At 45.1% G+C, this 16,052-nt stretch overlaps 1 long non-coding RNA gene across 9 annotated transcripts in view; it reads left to right on the top strand.

Annotated features, from left to right (window-relative positions):
* Nucleotides 1-13,798: 13,798 nt before the first annotated feature.
* Nucleotides 13,799-16,052, top strand: part of LOC138739151 (uncharacterized) — a 49,378-nt gene continuing 47,124 nt past the window's right edge. For all 9 annotated transcript variants that reach the window (XR_011342052.1, XR_011342053.1, XR_011342054.1 and 6 more), the window contains exon 1: nt 13,799-13,901. This is a non-coding gene — a long non-coding RNA (uncharacterized lncRNA). The remainder of the gene's footprint in view (nt 13,902-16,052) is intronic.

Genomic DNA, 16,052 nt, shown 5'->3' with positions numbered 1-16,052 from the left:
GAACACAAGAAAGTAGGTTATCTGGCCCATTGAGCCTGCTCTGCATTCAATAAGACCATTGTTGATCTGGACATGGATTCTGGTCCATATTCCTGCCTTTTCCTCATAAGCCCTACTTTGCAAAAGATCTATCCAACTGAGTCTGAACTATATTTAACGTGGCAGTCTCTCTAGTTCCTTGGGCCGAGAATTCCACAGATTCACAACTTGCTGAGTAAAACAGTTCCTCCTCTGGTCCAAACTAAATGTAGTCTCCCGGATCTTGAGGCAATGACCCCTGACCCCAAGTTTTGGATGGGAGGGGGTTGTGTGTGTGTGTGTGTGTGTGTGTGTGTGTGTGTGTGTGTGTGTGTGTGTGTGTGTGCCCGACACAATAGCATGTCCAGATGAACATACTACCAATCCAATGTGGTGTTTTTAAATTTTAATTAGCTCATGAATCCATGCCGTCCAATTTTTATACCCAATTAACCTACAATCCCGATATGTTTCGATCAGTTGGAGGAAACCGGAGCGCCCGGGGAAAACTCATGCAGATGCAGGGAGAACATACAAAGTCCTTAGAGACAGTGAGGGATTCGAACCTTGAGCCCCATCACTGGTGCTATAAAGGCATTGCGCTAGCCACTATGCCAACTGTGCCACTGCCCATGCGGTGAACAAGAACTCACAGATAGTGTGGCCAGGCAGCTAGATATTTGGCACGCTTCTCTTCATCAGTACAAGAGAACGGAGATGTCATATTATAACTGTGCAAGAGATTTTGAAGATGATACTTGGAGTTTTGTATGTGCTGGTTTGATTACCCAACTATAGGAATGATAGTTAAGCTGGAAAGATGTAAAAAAAATATTGGCAAATCTTTGAAAGTAGGGGCATTGGTGTATTTTCTTCATGGTTGCCTTGATGTGCTGGCCCCAGGAGAGGTCTTCTGAAAAAAGAATTCGCCAGAGCTTGATGGTTCAAACCTTTTCCACCTCCGTTCCATCAATGTGGACAGGTATGTGGTGCCTTGGCCTTTCCTTCCTAAAATTAGCAATACGTCCTTGGTCTTGCTGATGCTGAGAGCCAGATTGTTGTTCTGGCATCACTATATATCATACACCAAAATCCATGTACTCCAAATCCACCACTCTACCTTCATCCATGTGATTGTCATCTTCTCAAAAAAACTAATTTCAGCTCATGATGCATGAGCCATATAGACTATACCTAGTAAGACTATATTTCTCCAAATACTTACAAATCCTGTCCCGAAGAACCCACTCCAAAACCTCAAAGGAGTTTCCTTATTACCATTCTTGAACAAGGAAACACTATTTGCCATCCACTATTCCTATTGTACTACCTCTGTGACCAGGGAAGACGCAAGGAGCATTGTCAACACACCTGCAATCTCTTCCTTCACTTCCTGATGTATCCCATCCAGCCCACCCTAGTTATTTTCAGAAGCTCTTTCTTAAACTCAACGTTAATCTGTTCCATGCTGGCTTCACATTCATCAAAGTTCCTTTCCCTGGTGAATACTGAAGCAAAGCATTCATTCAGGACGTCCCCTACCTTCTCCCCTTCCAAGCACACATTTCCCCCTTTATTAATAAGTCATCCTACCCTTATCCTATTCTATGTGTACCTGTGCAACAGCTTGGGATTTTCTTTAATCCTCCTTGCCAAGGTCATCTCATTTCCTGTTCTAGCTCTCCTAAGCCCCTTACATTTTTTCCTGGCTACCTCATAATTCTTAAGAGCCCTGCGTAATTTTATTTCTGAAACCTTATGTTGGCTTTCTTCTTCCTCTTGACTAATTGATTCACCTCTCCTATTAACTCTAGTTCCTTTACCCTTCCATTTTTCCCTATCTCAGTGGGAGAAACATATCCAGAACCTCATGCAAGTGGTCCCAAGGCAAACTCCATGTTTCTGCAATGCATTTTCTTGAGAACATCTGTTCCAAATTTGCTCTCTCATGTTCCTGCCTAATACCACTGTCATTAGCCCTCCTCCAATTAAATATTTTCCCATATGTTTTGGTCTTGTCCTTATTCATGGCTATGTTAAATGTCATGGAGTTCTGGACATTGTCTCTGAAATGTTCACCCACTGAGTGGTATGTCACCTGACCAGACTTACTGCCCAGTACAAGATCTTGTGTTGTCTTTCCTCTAGTCAGTCTGTCCATACCATATCCTTCTTATAAATACATTTTTTTAAAAATCCAGCCCATCCAATCCTTTTGCACTAAGGAGGTGCCGCTGAATATTACAGAAGTTGAAGGCTCACATGACAACAACCCTGTTATTTTTGCACTTTTCTAAAATCTGCCTACATACCTGCTCCTGGGGGCCTATTGCGTACCTCTAATAGAGTGATTGCTCCCTTCCTTTTGCCAACTTCCAGCCAAACTAACTTGGTTAATAAAATCTCTCCTTCCTTCCTGCAGCTGTGATAGTTTCCCTGATTAACAATACCACTCCTCCCTCCCCCTTTACCTCCCTTCCCATTCCTTTAAAAAAAATCTAAATTCCGAAATATCAAGCAGCCAAGTCTCTGAATCTGCCACATTATCATTCCATTCTCTAAGTCCTTATTCTTGATACTTCTCACATTCAAGTAAAAATTTCAAACCATCCACCTGAATACACATATACTATGCACTTCCTATCATTCATCACATTCTCACTGCACATTTCCACCAACTGGTTCATCACCTGACCTAGCACATTGGTTCCTGTTCCCCTGTCAATCTTGTTTAATCCCTGCCCAACAGCTCTTACAGACCTGCCCACAACAATATTGGTCCCCCAAAATTTCAGGGAACATTTTGTACAGCTCATATCTCATAGAACACTACAGCACAGTTCAGGCCCTTTGGTCATCAATGTTGTGCTGACCCATATATTTCTTAAAAAAGAACTAAACCCTCCCTACCCTGTAACCCTCTATATTTATTTCATCCATGTGCCTGTCTAAGAGTCTCTTAAATGCCCCTAATGTTTCAGCCTCCACCACCATCCCTGGCAAGGCATTCCAGTCACCTGCACTTTCTGCATAAAAAAATCTTACTCCTGCTGTCTCCCCTAAACTTCCCTCCTTCACTTTGTACATATGTCCTCTGGTGCTTCCTATTCCTGAAAACAATGCTGACTGTCCACCTTATCTATGCCTCTCAGTCTTGTAGACCTCTATTAAGTCTTCTTTCATCTTTCTGCACTCCAAAAAGAAAAGTCCCAGCTCTGCTAACTGTGTCCCATTCAGGCAACATCCTGGTAAATCTCCTCTGCACCCTCTCCATAGCTTCCTACAATGAGGTGACCAGAACTGTACACAATCCTGTAAGTGTGGTCTTAACCAGAGATTTATAGAGTTGCAACGTGATCTCTCTACTCATGAACTCAATCCCCTATTCATGAAGTTCAACATCTTTTTATCTATCCTATCAACCTGTGCAGCGACCTTGAAAGATGCATGGATTTTGACCCCAAGATCCCTCTGTTCATCCACACTCCTAAGTGACCCTGTCCTCAGTCTTCTGGTTTGTCCTTCCAAAATCCATCACCTCACACATTAAGATGAATTAAGCTCCATCTCCCTTTTATATAGCTCACACCTTCCTCAGAAGAGATCCCAATGATCCACAAGCCTGAACCCCTGTTCTCTATCATATCTTCATATTCTTACCTTCTTTGATGCATGGCACAGGCAGCAATCTAGAGATTACTACCCTTGAGACCCTTCTTTTTAGCTTTCTTCCAAACTCCCTTTATTCCCTCTTCAGGTCAAGTTCCCTTTCCCTCCCAATATCAGTGCTACCAATGTGTAACATACCAAATTAAAATTAACTTGGTGGGGGAGGAGGGGCTCCTTCATGCAGAGAGTGATAAATGGGATATGCTATTAGAGGAAGCAGTAGAAGTGGGGAAAAATGCAACATTCAAAAGACATTTCGATAAATACATGGATAGGAGAGGTTTTGACAAATATGGGTCAGAAGATGGCTCTTTCAGGTGGGTACCCTGAGAGCCGCATAGGGGTAGAAGTGAGGGGAAATGTAAGTAAAGATTATGGAATTAGAAAAGATAAAATAAAATACAGATATGAAGCAAATATGAACAAAACATCAAAGAACATAACAAGGAATATTTTTAAAAGAGAGAGTTAGTTAAAAGATGTTTTTTTGGTTGCAGCTGTTCCCTGAACCTCCCACTGGAATTTTTCAGCAGCTTATCCATTGGAAGCCAGTCCAATATCTCCTGTATTAGATTGATGTCATATGTCCTTGGTCGGAGACCTGGATGGGTGCCAAAGACTAATACATAAACAAAGTACCACACAAACATTCAAGGCCAATCCAACAAGCTGTGACAGCTGGGATAAGAACAATACAATGGAAATTCACTGTGGAGGACAATATTAGGTCAAAATTCCTTGTGACTTACACTAACCTATTGAAACCTGTTATAACTTGAATGGTCCATGGGCTTGGATTGTTTTGATAAGAGCATCTGTACAGGAAGTATTTTTTCCCCTTTTTGATTGGGACTTTTTGGTGATTCTATCCTTTCAAATCTTTCACAGTTGTGGGCTAAATCATATTACTAAAATCAGTTTGTTTGAAAGCACTATTTTCAAACTAGTCATTTTAATAGATTTACAAATCGGCATTTGATTATAACTACCTTGAAAAAAAGAAAGGCCGTTTTTAAAAGTCATCACCTCCTTGAATCACTTATTCCTCTGTGGTGATTGTAAAATCGATCCAACCAAAAAAAAATGGACATCACTTACTACTGTTATTTTATCATTCTTTGTAGTTCATACCATCATAATGATAAATTCCATATCATTTTTAAAATCTTGTGCATAGAATGCATTTGTTGTTTCAGAAAATAGGAGGTAAAAATTATTCCATTCAAGATGATTTTATCCTTTACAAATAAAGAGATGGAATGTTCTGTCCTGACAAACAGTGATTCAAATCCATCCCATAAGTAGAGCGAATGATTTATTTTTGATTCTTAGCTATTCTGCCTCGGTAGGCTCCCCATGTTACTGCTCTCTCGTCCACGTAGATTCTAGGCCAAGGCTTTCTCTACATCCAGTATAATCAATGCTGTTCCATGCAAGTTCGACAATGAGATAGACAACAGACTTGCCAAGGCAAATAGCGCCTTTGGAAGACGACGCAAAAGAGTCTGGAAAAACAACCACCTGAAGAAACACACAAAGATCAGCGTGTACAGAGCCGTTGTCATACCCACGCTCCTGTTCGGCTCTGAATCATGGGTCCTCTACCGGCATCACCTACGGCTCCTAGAACGCTTCCACCAGCGTTGTCTCCACTCCATCCTCAACATTCATTCGAGTGACTTCATCACCAACATCGAAGTACTCGAGCTGGCAGAGTCCACAAGCATTGAATCCTGCTGAAGACCCCAACTGCGCTGGGTGGGTCACGTCTCCAGAATGGAGGACCATCGCCTTTCCAAGATCGTGTTCTATGGTGAGCTCTCCACTGGCCAACAAGACAGAGGTGCACCAAAGAAGAGGTATAAGAACTACTTAAAGAAATCTCTTGGTGCCTGCCCCATTGACCACCGCCAGTGGGCTGATATCGCTTCCAACCGTGCATCTTGACGCCTCACAGTTTGGCGAGCAGCAACCTCCTTTGAAGAAGACCGCAGAGCCCACCTCGCTGACAAAAGACAAAGGAGGAAAAACCCAACACCCAACCCCAACCCACCAATTTTCCATTGCAACCGTTGCAACAGTGCCTGCCTGTCCCGCATCGGACTTGTCAGTCACCAACGAGCCTGCAGCAGACGTGGACATACCCCTCCATAAATCTTCGTCCGCGAAGCCAAGCAAAAGAAAGAAAGTAGGAAGTGCTGCTAGTGCTATCTTTCTGCCTTCTACAACACAAAAGGTAATTCATTAATTTGGCCAGCAGCCATATGTAGATAAATAAGGGGAACCTTCAAAAGAAGTGATGCATATAGAATGTAAAGTTGTATCGAAAAAAGGTAAAGAAGTTAAAATGAAGACAAGACTGAAATACCAGTCCTGCTATAACCAATAAAATACAAGGAAATCAAGATGAAAATATTGTAAAACAGAATTTAAAAGATTAGGAAGAAAATAAAGAATAATTGATACACAACAAAGGAAAGAATTATAGGTTCAAATGACATTAAAATGACTATCTTACTGGAATGTGTTACATTTACTAAGCAATATGAAGGAATGAAGAGGATGCACAATTATTTTGTGTCATTTAAAAATAAAAAGGAGCTTTAAAGAGAAAATTAAATATTTTGAAGGTAAATCATTCAGAGGAGTACACGAAAATACACCTGCCTGCTTTTTGCTCATACCTTGATGAAGGGTTCAAGCTTAAAACATGTGGTGAAATCCCTTTGCCTGTTACAGCCACTGTGTGACCTGCTGAGTTTCTCCAGCTCTTTCGTCTATTACACCTTCATGACAGCATCTGCAAACTTTCCTATTTAATTGGTGAGAAATAGCTGCTTTGTGACATCTAAGAGTCTGAGTGTTGGTCCATTCACACAGTCGGGGATTTAACTGAGGTGTTGTTTAAAAACGTCCTGCTGCTATATCACAGCAAATTTGCATTCAAGACAGTAGTGCTGGTCAAGAAGCTACAAACACTGGACCTCTGAATCCCCCTCTGCAACTGGATCCTTGACTTTCTTATCGGAAGTCCACTGTCAGTACGAATTGAAAACAATGTCTCCTCCTCACTGATTATCAACACAGGTGCACCCCAAGGATGCGTGCTTAGCTCACTGGTCTACTCATTTTACACCCATCTGCATGGCCAGGCACAATTCCAATGCTATTTACAAATTTGCTGGTGACATCACAGTTGCCGGCAGAATCACAAACAGCAATGAGGAAGCGTCCAGGAGGGAGATAGATCAGCTCGTTGAATCATGTCACACCAACAACTTTGTCCTCAACATGAGCAAAACCAAGGAGATGTGTGGTGATATGGTTGTGTGTAGTGGCTGGCCCGCCCTCCTGGCGACATCCTGTCCTTAACTCCTCCCTGGTCTCCCCCATGTGACCCAGGCCATAAATGTCGAGTCCACTCTTTCTCTCCTCATTTTCCTTAGCCTTGACCCGGTCCAGCAGTCTCTTGTATAATAAAGCCTATCGTTCCCTCAGTCTTTGTCTCCATAATTATTGGGGCAACTGGTAGCACCCAGCAATTTATTATACAAGAATTTGAAGCTCTCCGGTAATGGAGAAGTTGTTGGGCCTCGAACGGCTAGAGGTAGACCCCCCCAAGTTCCAGATGCATCGGTACTCTTCGAACAGTGGGTGAACTGTTTTAATAATTTCCTCAACACCGCTGCTGAGGTGGTCAACTCTGATGAAAAGAAGCTGAAGATCCTACAGGCACGAGTCAGTCAGAGTGCCTTCTTGGCCATCCAAAGCAGCGTGACCTATGACGAGGCAATGGCTGAGCTGCAGGTGCTGTATAAGCCATAAGTGAATGAGGTCTACACCCCTTACCTGCTGACATCCCAAAAACAACAGCCTGGTGAGTCCACTGAAGAGTTCATCTGATCTTTGGTCACACAGGAAAAAGGGTGTCTGGGGAACCCCACACCCACGATATCATTGACCCAGTGCATGGAAGATCTGATCCGAGACGCCTGTGTGTTGGGATTGAGGTTGGATTATATCCGGCAACAACTCCACAAGGAGGACCAACTCCCACTTAAAATGGCGATCAATCTGATAAGGATTTTAGACTTGGCCCGGCGCCACGTGGTGTTGATTGTGGGCAGAAGTGGGCCTCCCACGAACGTTCCACCACGAGGTCATCGTCCTGCGAACCAGCATTGGGAGTCATCGACCCAACTGTGACTGCAATAATGTAGTCTGCATCATTGAGATGCAACTTCTGTGGGCAGGCTAGGGATGCGAGACTCCTCTGCCCCACAAGAGAAGGCACGTGCTAGGGCTGGGGGAAGAAGGGCCATTATCAAAAAGTCTGCAGGTCCCGACCCCTGTCTGGGAGCAGTGCAGCATGTGTGCCAGAGGGACTTCCAGTGTCAACCGCATGCACAGTGAGGGGGGTGCCATCTTATCTGCTACTGCTCCCCACCTCTACACCATGGCTGCCCGCACTGATGATGTCACTTCCGCCCTCCATGTCTCCACTTCCTCATTTTTCTCCAACGAGTCTGCATGGTTAACATGGAGGTTGCCATCTTGGGCAGGCCTCCCCATTGACGACAATGACAGAGATATGGCTGTCCTGGCATTGGTAACACTGAACCAAGCCAGCCCTCTCCCAATCTCAAACCTCCAGATCGAGGTGAATAGGCATAAGACAAACTACCTTTTTGATAGCTGCAGAACCCAAAGTTTCATCTACCTCGACGTGGTCTGCAAACTCTCCCTTCCCATCAGACTGATGACCAGGTCGGTATCGATGGCAACAAAGGACCAACAGACTTGTATCTGGGGGTATTGTGTAGCGTCTCTGATGGTGGGAGGGGGGGGGAATGTTACAATGACTTTGTACTGTTGATTATGCCCCAGCTCTGCGTACCGTTCCTCCTGGGCCTTGACTTTCCGAGTCAGTTCAGGAGTATGACGATGGCGTTCGGACGCCTCCAACCGCCACTGACCGTCCATAGCCCCCAGCTCTTGGACTCCCACTCCAAACCAAGCACCTGCTGCCAGCCTTATGGGTCATCCCTCCGTCACTATTCACGAACCTCACCCTGGACTGCAAACCAATTGCCACCAAAAGTAGGCACTATAGCACTGGGGTTCAGCGACTCCTGGCAGAGGGGATCATAGCCCCTAGCACCAGTCCCTAGAGGGTGCAGGTCCTCGTGGTCAGAGGGGTGAGCAACTACAGTCAAACCATCAACCGCTTCACCCAGCCGGATGCATACCCGCTACCCCGGATAGCCGATTTGGTTAATAAGGTCATGCAATAATGAGTTTTTTTGACCATTGACCTCAATTCGGCTTACCATCAATTCCCCCTCCGTCCTAGCGATAAAATCTACATGGGATTCGAGGCTGACGGAAAACTATTCCATTTCCTGTGGGTGCCTTTTGGTGTTACTAATGGTGTCTCTGCTTTTCAGAGGGTAATGGACCGGATAATGGTGGAGTACAAGCTGGCAGCAACATTCCCATATCTTGACAATGTCAAAATCTGCGGTCACATCCAGCAGAACCATGACGCTAATCTCTCCAAGTTCTTACGTATGGCCAAATCCTTCAACTTGACGTAAAATGAGGACAAGTGCGTGTTCAATACGGATTGCCTGGCCCTTCTTGGATGCATCGTGGTGCATGGTGTCATTGCCCCGGACACCGACCACATGCGACCACTTATGGAGCTCCCAGTCTCAAACACGCTGAAGGCACTAAAGAGGTGCCAGGGGCTGTTTTCCTATTACACACAATGGGTGCCAAACTACGCCGATAACGCCCACTCCCTAACTAAATCCACTACTTTTCCATTATCGGCGGAAGCCCGGGTTGCTTTTCATTTGATCCGAGGAGACATCGCTAAGGCCATGATGTATGCCGTGGATGAATCCGTCCCCTTCCAGGTGGAGAGCGATGCCTCCGACTTCGCACTGGCTGCCGCACTGTACCAGGCAGGCAGGCCAGTAGTGTTTTTTTCCCACACCCTGCACGGTCCAGAACTTCGGTACTCCTCCATCGAGAAGGAGACACAAGCAATCGTTTAGGCGGTGTGCCACTGGTGGCACTACCTGGCCAGTAAGAGGTTTACCCTGGTGACTGACCAGAGGGCAGTGGCCTTCATGTTCAGTGCTAAACAGTGGGGTAAAATCAAAAGCGACAAGATTCTGAGGTGGAGGATTGAGTTGTCCACCTATAATTATGATATCTTGTATCGGCCAGGTAAACTCAATGACCCCCCACCCCGGACGCCCTATCCCAAGGGATGTGTGCCAGTGCGCATCTCGACCGTCTCCAGACCCTGCACAATAATCTGTGCCATCCCAGAGTCATGAGGCTGTGCCACTTCATTAAGACTCGGAACCTCCCGTACTCCATGGAGGATGTCCGGTCCACGACCAGACGATGCCAGATCTGCACTGCGTGTAAGCCACAGTTCTACCAGCCAGAAAAGGTACACCTCATTAAGGCCACACGCCCCTTTGAATGACTCAGTGTCGATTTCAAGGGCCCACTCCCTACCTCAAATAGGAATGCCTACTTCCTGACGGTGGTGGACGAATTCTCCAGGTTCTCTTTTGCTATCCCCTGTCTGGATATGACCTCAGTGACAGTTATTAAGGCACTGTGTATCATTTTCACCCTTTTTGGGTACCCCAACTATATTCATAGTGACCGGGAGCCACGTTCATGAGTGAGGAGCTGTGATAGTACTTCCTGGCCAGAGGCATAGCCATCAGCAGGCCCACCAGCTATAACCCCAGGGGTAATGGCAAGGTAGAAAGGGAGAATGGCACTGTCTGGAAGGTGGTGCTCCTGGCCCTCAGGTTCAAAAATATCCCAGTGTCCCGCTGGCAGGACGTTCTGCCCGAGCTCTCCATGTCATCCGGTTGTTGCTATGTACCGCTACTAACACCACCCCGCATGAACGTCTCTTTGCTTTCCCTAGGAGATCGGAATATGGTTCATCCAACCCTCCCTGGCTGGCAACCCCAGGGCTGGATCTGCTTCAGAAGCACATCAAGGGCCATAAGATGGACCAACTGGTTGAAGCGGTGCACCTCATACATGCCAACCCCCAATATGCATTTGTGAGGTACCCGGATGGCCACAAGGATACTGTGCCGCTACGAGACCTGGCGAGGGCCGGAGACCCCAAAACTGCCTTGCCAGTCACTGTCTACACTGCAGATCCTATCGTGCTGCACCAGAGCATGACCCTGGAGTTTGAGCTGCCTGCCTCGCCGCCGGACATCCAGGAATCTACCCTACACGAGGCAGTGGACGCCCCCCCCCCCCCACATCACCCTGGGAGTCCCCCGCCAGCACCCCAACCCCAATGGTTCCTGCTGTGGACTCTCCCCCAATGGCCCCCTCTCTGGAGGAACGCCTCGTGGACACGCCAGGCCCTTGGCGATCCGGTAGAAGGAGGAGGTCGCCCATGTGACTGAACCTCTAATCGGAGAGAGTGTCCATTTGGTTTCCATCAACCTTTGTTATTACTGTTAACATTACTGTTATTGTTGTTCGCTACCCCCCAGTTCTCTGTGAGCTCCTGGTGGGTTCTATTTTAAAAAGAGTGGGTGAATGTGGTGATATGGTTGTGTGTACTGGCTGGCCCGCCCTCCTGGTGACATCCTGTCCTTAAATCCTCCCATGTGACCCAGGCCATAAACGTCGAGTCCCCTCTCCCTCTCCTCATTTTCCCTAGCCTGAACCTGGGCCAGCAGTCTCTTGTATAATAAAGCCTATCGTTCCCCTCAGTCTTTGTCTTCGTAATTATTGGGGAAGCTGGTAGTGCCCAACAAGATGATTGTGGACTTCAGGAGGAAGTTTTCATCAAGGGTTCCATGTTGGAGAGGGTCAATAATGTTTCAAATTACTGGGTTTCAACATCTCCAAAGATCTGTCCTGAAGACTCCATGTTGATGCAATCACAAAGAAGGCTCACCAGCGGCTGTACTTTGTGAGGTGTTTGAGGAAATCCTATTCGTCACTGAAAATTCTCTAAAACTTCTACAGGTGTACTGTGGAGAGCATTCTGGCTGCTTACAACACTGTCTGGTTTGGAGGCACCAAATCTCAGGACAAGATAAAATTCAAGGGTTGTTAACTCAGCCTGCGACATCACAGGCATTAGACTTCACTCCATTGAGGACATCTACATGATGCGGTCTTAAAAAAGCAACCTCTATCCTCAAAGAACCCCTACCACCCAGGCCATGGCCTCTTCACTCTACTATAATCAGGAGGGAGTTACAGGAGCCTAAAGACGAGCACTCAGCGACACAGGGACAGCTTCTTCCCCACTGTCATCAGATTCCTGAATGATCAATGAACCAAAGACACTGCCTTACTTTTCATACACTATTATTTTTTTTCTATTTTTTTGTATGTTAGTGTTGTAAAATGGTTCATAATATGAATGTTTGCTCTGTGATGCTGCCTCAAAACACCAAATTCTGTGACTTATTCATGACAATAAATTATGATTCTGTAAACTTATCTGGCAGATCCTTAAGCTGATCCCAAGATTCGGTCTTGAGAATGGCTTCCTAATCCCAGCACAGGAGGAGATCTGTATCACAACATTGTGAAAATAAGATCTCATTCAACAGACTAGCTTTGCTGGAGAGAGAAGTCTATTGTACTGTATGTTTATTATTTTCCAATAATGAGATGATAAGGAAACTGACTGTATTAACAGTGCAAAGTGCCTTTTACCCTTTGAAGTACTTAATGCAAAATATCCAGTGGATGGCCTAAAGTATTGGTTTTCAAACTTTTTCTTTCCACTCACATACCACTTTAAGTATTCCCCATGCCATAGGTGCTCTGTGGATAGAGAGGGATTGCTTAAGGAGGTATCCGGGTGGAAAGAAAAAGTTTGAAAACCACTGTTTTAATCGTACCTCATTGACTCGTTATGTGCATGGTTTTATAACTCCAAAGGAAATGGGCCAATGACCATTTTTCTCAAGAAAAATATTTCAGTAATAATTGGGTCTAGAGCAGTGGTTCTCAATCTTCCCTTCCCATTCACAGACCACCTTAGGCAATCCCTTACTAATCACAGAGTACAGATGGCACAGGGATTGCTTCAGGTGGAATGTGAGTGGAAAGAAAAAGGTTGAGAACCACTTGCCTAAAGGTATGCTTTTCAGGGTTTCAGTGAAGAGCAGAGCTCCCTCAATTGTTTGTAAGAGTCAAAGAAAGCATTCCAATCAAGAGAACTGTGCTGAAATCTCTGGATCAAATAGATATTAGGCAAGAAAACTTCACTCTGTTGACAATGCACAGGAAAACCTTTTGTGGGAATATTAATTCAAATGGAACATGTGAGAACAGCAAATACACAACACAAAATATTGTTAAAATTAATAAAAAAATTATGTGAGCTTAACTTTGCATTTAACCCTTCAACATATTGGGTTAATGTTAAGATTATGTATGTGCATCACTTGCTAAATTTACCAATAAAGCATTCTCAGAAAACAAAATTCCATGAAAGGAACGGAATCAAAGGTGAAAAATCAGGTAATCTGAAAATTATATTTGTCTTTAAGGGAATTTAAGGATTGAGAAGTTATAAAAAGAAAGCAAATTCAAGTTAGGGCAAGTTTACATTTATTGACCTATGTTCAAAGGTACGGCAAAGGGGACTATTTGACAAGTTATCCATCAAGTGTATCCATCCAAAAGTAGAGCAAAATAAAACAGTACAGGGTAGCTGTTAGCGCAACATCATCATAGCTCCAGCGATTCGGATCCGGATTCGAATCCTGAGCTGTTGGCAAGGAGTTGGTATGTTCTCCTTATGTCTTCATGGGTTTTCCCCAGGATCTCTGCTTTCCTCCTATAGTTCGAAAAGTACAGGGGGTGTAGGTTAATTGGGTGAAAATGGGCGGCACAGTTTAGTGGACCGAAAGGGCCAGTTACCGTGCTATATGTATAAATATATTTTTTTAAATTAACAATTACAATGAGTAGGTGACAGAGTAGGGTCACAGAGGGTCAGGTCACAGAGGGTCGGGTCACAGAGGGTCGGGTCACAGAGGGTCGGGTCACAGAGAGTCAGGTCACAGAGGGTAGGGTTACAGTGAGGAATCACTTTGAATGAATAAGTCAACATTATTTAACTCTTGTGAAATTCGTTCAGTAATCTGATGTTAGTGGGAAATAGCCTGTCCTTTAATCTTGTGAGTCACTCTTAAATCTTTTTCTCCATAGATGGAGGAACTGGCTAATGTGGCTGCAACGGGATGAATGCTTTTCTGGATCAACTGGAGGTGTAGTTGGAGTAGATGGAGGGAAGGGGACTCTGAACATTTTTGCAGTCTTGGGCAAAGCAGCTTCCTGACGATGCATGGCAGCAACATGACAGAATCCCCTCAATGGAGCATCTGCAGAAATTTATTGAAGAATGCAGCGGTCAGGCCAAATTATCTCAGTCAGCAGAGGAATTTGGGCAGCCTTCTTGGCCTTCATGTTATCGTGGTTTGTCATTAGAGATATTTGTTCCTGGAAATGTAAAGCTGTCTGCTACGTCTACCTCAGTGCCATTGATGCAAGCAGAGAAAGAGCACTCCTTTTTTCTTGCAAATTTATAAATTCATTTGGGGTGGGGTTTGGTTATGCAGCTATTGGAGTCGTGGGAGTCCAGTCTGGAGCTGAGTCAGCCTTGGGGTGGTATTGAGGGTGATGATGAAGGCTCTGCTGGTCACAATCGTCAGTGAATATGGTCTGCTGGGCAGGAGGTTGGGGCTCCAGTTGCAGAGAGGGGCTGCTGAGACTAAAGTCCTGGAGTTTGGGATGGGGCTTGTTTGAGACTATGATGTTGAAGGTGGAGCTGTAGGCAGGGAATGATAGTCTGGTGTTGTTGCCCAGCTGTTCCAGAGCCAAGGAGATGAGTTCTCCCCCTTCCACAAGTTGGTAAATTGAAGTGGGTTAAGATGAGCTAGGTGGTTCATGCGAGTCATGACCTGCATCTCAAAGCACTTTATGATGTTGGATGTCCAAGGCACCCGGCAGTGGTTGTCGAGTCCCATTAATATCTTTTTCTTTGACACTGGGATGGGAGTGGCTTCTTGAAGCATGTAGGAAATTCTGCCTGTCATGGGGAAGGTTAAAAATGTCCATGAATACTCCCACCAGCATGGGTTTTAAGCTCTCCAGGGTCTCTGTTCAGAGCACTCATTTTCCACAGTTTTACTCTCAGGAAGGCCAATCTGATATCAGTTGTGGTGCTCTCATGAAGGTATGCATGACTTTGTTGTGATGGGAGCCTCAGGCCCACTGACCAGCTGTTTGGACCAAGCACAGATTGCATTCATCTCACAGGGAGGGTCAGTGCCAAGTAGGGGCATCTTTGGGAATCGACCCCCCCCAAATGAGGTATTGTGATTCCCCCACATACAGCCCTAGCATCACTGGCATCAATATATCCATGTGATATAAGCGACACTTTTATCTGTTATGTCGGAGAGTGGGGGGAAGTGTGTTGGAGGCGTCATATGGAAGAGGTTCATGGTAGGTAGGTAAGTTGGCACCATCAGCCCTCCCTTCACTGAACAAATTGTCGAATGTCAGATTGTGCCCCCCGTGATTCACCTAATACCTTCCCCGATCAGACTTGTTCTGATGCCGATCCTGAATACACTGTTGATTATTACACTGTCTGACTTTACATTTATGCCCTGCCACAGTCATAGGGTGTCTGTGAAGCATGTGGGACTCAAGTTGGTTGAGAACTGCCTCTTGGCATCTCTAATTACCTTGTAGAATTCAACCTATTTAGCTCCATTTATCATCTAACACTTTAGCTGTTTAAAAATGGGATAGAAACCTTTCAAGAATGACATTCACAATATGCACAAGGAGCATCTGCTTTTCCCAGGGAGTAGCGAATCTATGGAATCCCCCGCCCAGTTGAGGCTGGCTCGTCGAATACACTTAAGGTAGCAAGAGAATTAAGGGCTGTGGGGAAAAAGACAAGTTGGTGGAATTGAGTCCATGGCCAGATCAGCCAAGGTCTTATCGAACGGTAGAGCAGGCTAGATGGGTTATTCCTGTTCCTATCTCTGATGTTCTTGTACAAGATGACTAGCTTCATGGATTTTTAATCTGGGACCGAGAGATATTATATTTAGAATGGTTGGGGGTGGAGTTAAAGATATGGCCAAAGTTATGGAAATAGGAAATAAAACAGATGCGATCTCATTGAATAGGGCCTTGGAGACTAAATAGCCTGCTTCTGTTCTTATGATATTAAGTTACTGGGACTATTGTTCCCAACATCGAAGAGGAGTTTAATTATATTACCCCAGCCCATCCCCCCTTCTGTTTTCCCT

The sequence above is a fragment of the Narcine bancroftii genome, chromosome 1 (genome assembly GCF_036971445.1).
Source record: "Narcine bancroftii isolate sNarBan1 chromosome 1, sNarBan1.hap1, whole genome shotgun sequence".
Taxonomy (NCBI): Eukaryota; Metazoa; Chordata; class Chondrichthyes; order Torpediniformes; family Narcinidae; genus Narcine; species Narcine bancroftii.
The sequence above is the reverse complement of the archived record's forward strand: the minus strand, read 5'-3'. Positions and strand labels throughout refer to the sequence as shown.